The sequence below is a fragment of the Dasypus novemcinctus genome, chromosome 1, assembly GCF_030445035.2.
Source record: "Dasypus novemcinctus isolate mDasNov1 chromosome 1, mDasNov1.1.hap2, whole genome shotgun sequence".
NCBI classification, from domain to species: domain Eukaryota; kingdom Metazoa; phylum Chordata; class Mammalia; order Cingulata; family Dasypodidae; genus Dasypus; species Dasypus novemcinctus.
This window is the reverse complement of record NC_080673.1, coordinates 149,793,193-149,798,468: the sequence shown is the minus strand read 5'-3', so window position 1 is coordinate 149,798,468 and position 5,276 is coordinate 149,793,193. Positions and strand designations below refer to the sequence as shown.

The window sequence follows — 5,276 nt, the reverse complement described above, 5'->3', positions numbered from 1 at the left end:
CAGAATAGTGTGTTACCATCATAAGGTAATAAGTTCAATGGACATAAAGAAAGATTGAAATCAAAACAATGTTTTAAAAATTTGAAGGCATATTTGCTTGATTTTCAGTGATGTTTCAGTGACCTTCAAGTAATACTATCACATAAGATCAAAGATAAAAGAATCTCAATGCTATAAGGACATAATTTTATTATTTATTGTTATGGATCCATTATCAAGTATTCTATAGTAGATATTAAGTAGTTCAAGTAAAGATGAATACTTTATGGGTAGTTACTTTCTCACTGAAGTCAAAATTTATTGTTGTTTTCAAGGAAATTGGAAATATATCACATTTATATTTTAGAAAGTTCAATATTGTTTAGCACATATCTGAAATCACACTTTAAATATAAGGTCAAATGACAATCTCTTGCAAAATAGTTTCTCTTAATTTATTAATTACCTTTTGCTGCATAACAAATTACCTCAACATTTAGAGGCTTAAGACAACAAACATTTCTTACCTCATGGTTTCTGTGCATTAGGAACATGGGTACAGCTTAGCTAGGTGTTTCTATCCCAATGTCTCCCAGGGGCTGCAGTCTAGGTATTGGCCAGGACTGTTATCTCATCTAAGTTTTGGCTGAGAGAGGATTGTCTCCAAGCTCACTACGTGATTACTGGGGGGAGTCATTTCTTATGGGTTATTGGACTGAGGGCTTCAGTACCTTGCTAGCTTTTGGCTGGAGGTCTCCCAAAGTATCACACACTGTGGGCCTCTCACTAGCTCAACATGCAATATGGTTGCTGGCTTCCTTCAGAGCTAACTAGAAAGAAAGTAAGAGAAGGCTTACTATCATATTTTGCAGTCTTTTATTTAAAATGGCATCTATCTCTTTTGTTCTGTTCACTAGAAGGTGGTCACTAGGTACAACTCATATTCAAGGGAAGCATATGACACTAAAGTTTCAATATCAAAAGGGTAGGAATCATTAGAGGCCATTACAGACTACCTGCCATACTCGTTTATTACTTGTGTTTGTCCAACAGAGGTTCTGAGGGATGGGAGAGAGAAGAATAGATGTATTATGGGGGCATTTTTGGGACTTTGGATTTGTCCAGCATGACATTGCAATGATGAATACAAGCCATTGTATATTTTGTCATAAATTACAAAATTGTGCAGGACAAAGTGTAAACCATAATGTAAACAGTATTCCATGGTTAGTAGTAATGCTTCAATATGAGTTGATCGATTGTAACAAATGTACCACACTAATGCAGGATGTTGTTAATGTGGGAAAGTGTGAGAGCATGAAGGAGTGGAGCATATGGGGATCCCTTATATTTTTTATCTAACATTTATGTAATCTAAGACTTCTTTAAAAATAAAAAAAAAGTTAAAGGGAAAAAAAGAAATAAAAACCTATATCCAATCATCAGAGGCAAGAGAAAAAGAAAATCTTGTTTGATTTTCTCTAGGAACTTCAGAAGAAGAAATGAAAATAAATCCACATTTGCTGAAAGAATTAAATGATGTTGAAGTGGATGCAGTAAAGGGAAAATATTTTATTTCACAAAGTATGTTGTCTTATCTGTTGAAAACAGATATCCAAATTTTACTTGTCTATATCTCTTACCTATTTTTTTTTGTTGCTATTCGTATGTTTTTGTCCTTTTCTTTATTGGTGTATGCATTCTTAGAGGACAAAATTTGTATTTCTAACATTTGTGCCAAGTCCTGCAAGTACAATAGTGGATGGCTGCTTAAATTCAATTGAGCAGCATTAATTTATAGGTCAGAAAGCCCTAGGGAAATGCTCCACTTCAACATGAGCATACCTTTGAGATAATAATGATCTGACTTGGAATTTAACAATGAACTATTGGCTATCCCTTAGCTTTCTAAGAAACAGATGGTTGTATTAAGTAGTCTCTATGTTTCAGGGTCAAGACAGAAACATCTCTAGGTATGTTTTGTCTAAATTCTCTTTGATAGAGGTTAGAAAAATCATTAGTATTGTTTACATTTGCCCTCATAATAACTCTTCATCTTTCAGATAAACATTATATAATTTGCACAAAAGACAAGACTCCAAATATAAAGATCAACTGATTTTATTAAAAAGGTGATGTATAAATTGATTTTAGCTTGACATTCATTCTCCCATGGTCCAATTTCTCTTCAGCAATCAATTAAATTTTTCTCTTGCCGAGGATGAAAGTAATATTTTTTTGTACAGCTGTGGTTCCACCACTATGGCAAGGAATCCCACAGTCAAGTCAGTCAATTATGAAACACAGGACTATCCGAATAAGAACGTCATTAGATTTAGTGCCTGTCTCATGGTACAGCTTTATAATTTGAATACAGAGGTTCCTAGACATTGCACTCTGTGACTTGAAACCACTAAATGCTCATCAGTATGCCTTAATCTTTCTGAAATATTTGTAATGAGCTTAGATTTATGTCCCTAGGAATTAGCACTTAGGAAGGCCAATGGCTTCTTTCATTATTCATCACATCTTGCCTCCTATTAGTGCAATTAACATCTGTTCCAACCCAAATGATTTGAGAATTGTTCCAAACTATTCAACAGTGAAGGTTGAACAAAAAAGAATTGTTATATTTTGTTTGACATGTCTAAGAAGGTTGATAAAATGAAAGGATGTTGATTCTTGTATATATATTATACTTGGCATGGCAATTTTAAAAGTAGGTATGTGTCCATAATTGCAAAAAAATGATGATTTCTTGTCAATCAGAAGTGAATATAGGTAGAAAAATGTTGATACCTAAATTTCTGAGTATCTTTATATGAAACTGCAATTGAAGTAAACTCTACATATTTTAATATTGCTGCTCATTTTATTTTTATTCTTATTTCTCCTTCCCTTTTTTCAGGATTGTGTTTGCAAATATCTTTATTTTAATACAAAAATATGATGAGACTTCCTTTGATGCTATTTAAGTGCCTTTAGTTACTCCTGTTTCCCAGAATGTAAATAAGCAACAGGCTTTCCCCTTTTCTCTCATCTTTTGTCATTTAATTTGGTTATTTCCTAGGTTTCACAACTTACAGTGAGTGATATAGTTTGAACTTTATTACTTTTTCAACTCTTAACATGAAAAATGGACTCTTCTTAAGAAATTGTTCCTTGTATCTGAAAAAGTGTGCTGTTTCTGAATGAGCATCATATAAATACAAAATCCCACTGTTTTATTTATAACTCATTCAAAGAGAGAGTAAGGCAATAAATTAAAGAGCACTAACTGGAAACCAATCAATGTGATATTTGCATTTAAACTTAGATACTTGCTGGACCTATGACCTTCTGTAAGTTATGGAACGGTGGTGTCCTCATCTGTAAGATGGTGAGGGAAATCTAATTCAGGCTAGTTTCAAGATAAGACTTGATAATCTGACAAATGGTTAAGTCTTAATTAACACCAAATTATTACATTACTTTTATTAATTCTATCTTGATCATTGACTGTGTATGTGTGTATGTGTGTATGTGTGAGTGTGTGAAAAGGTGATCTTGAGCCTGCAGGGAGCAAGCTGGCTCCAGACTTCTCCAGGTACACATCTCTTTGCCTCTAATTCTTACTTATCCAAGTGTACATCTCTTTGCCTCCAAGGATAGCTGATCACTGATTTTAAATTGCATTTATTATTTTCATTCTTCATTTTTAATCTGTTGTTCTTGTGTTTTTAATACTGTATGTTTCTTTAGAGCTGATACATGATATCTACAGAATTTTATAAAGTTGTTAAATGTTGAGTACCTAATACCATCACTTTACCAACAGTTTATTAATAGCTCTGGACATTGATGTTTTAATGTTCTTTGGCCTACCTTTGTGCTGTACTGGAATGAGGGGAAATTCCCATAACTTTGTTTATTACTAGGAACAAAGTCATGATAATTGCTTAAGGTCCTTTAATATATTTTCTACTCTGTAATAGCATGAAGGATTTTATACATTGTTGTTATGTTTTGGCTGCAAGGGGGAAAAAATCCATGCTTCTTAATACCTGAAAATAAGTGCTCCAGGTTATCTGGCCAAAACCAATGTAACAAAGAGGAATTTGGTCAAAGCAAGCTGTTTTGGTACAATTTGGTGAAACAAAACTAAATAATTGGTTATGAATAATAATCCATTGACTGGTTTTTATGCTTTGTAGCTATTTTAGGCACATTTAAATATGGGATCAATACCAGAAGTTAAAAGAATGAAAGAAGAAAAAAGAAACCATTTATAACAAATGATTCTACTAGGCTGCATTACCTTAGTAACAAATTAAATCTTTTCTGTCATTGTGATTTTTGATAGTTAATTAACCTTTGAATTCCCAGCCTTTGGATCTTCTATTACCTGTCTACTGAAATTCCCAATCTTACCAATCCAATTTAGTCCCTCTCTGGTTACTAGCCATGTAAGATTATTGACTTTAAAGGCCGCAAATGAAATAAACACAATAGCTTTAGTGTACCTCTTAAACATTTACCCTTTTTTTAAGATGCTGCAAATTTCAAGGAGCAATTCTTAATGAAGTAACTTTTAGACTTTTGTCAACGTGTTCAAAAAAACAAGTTGGGAAAAAAATTCTTCTGCAGAATGAAAGAACCTAGGCAGAGTCTCTGACTCTCAGTATTCTGTAATTCTTCTAGAATAACTATGGACTATGGAGCCATTCACAAGGATCAGCAATCTTTGTAAACAAAATGGTCTTAATTTCAGTTGGAATATGTCAACAGGAGAGAGTACCAATGGAGAAAAAGAAGTGGATTGTCTCTGATATTATTCTTGTATTTAGAGTGGCTTATAATTTGTTACTGATGCTATTTAATACCGTATTATTCTCTTCAAAGAATTAAGACCAGTGGGCAACTTGGATAAAGAAAGCAGACTAATTAAACACAATAATATGCTATAATTGTGTGTGTGTCATTTCCCTCTCCATCTGATACCCTATATCAATAATAGGGAGCTATGAATTTTTTTATTTTGGACTAAGGAAAAGGTTCAAATGTTTACTGGGAAATGACTGCACAACTCTCTATGAAAGTGAGAGCCACTGAGTATATACTTTGCATGGAATGTACAAGGCATGGGATTAGATAACACAGTGAACCATGTGGTAGAAGATGGTCTATGGTTAACACTATAAATATGAGAGTAGGGAAGCAGTTGTCACTCAAATTATAGAGCATCCGCCTACCATATGGAGGGACCAGGGCTCGATACCCAGGGTGTCCTGACCCATGTGGTGACCTGGCCCTTGCTC

At 33.7% G+C, this 5,276-nt stretch overlaps 1 pseudogene; it reads right to left on the bottom strand.

Annotated features, from left to right (window-relative positions):
- Positions 1 to 3,507: 3,507 nt before the first annotated feature.
- LOC111765004 (small nucleolar RNA SNORA38) lies at positions 3,508 to 3,627 on the bottom strand (annotated as a pseudogene).
- Between the last annotated feature and the right edge of the window lie 1,649 nt (positions 3,628 to 5,276).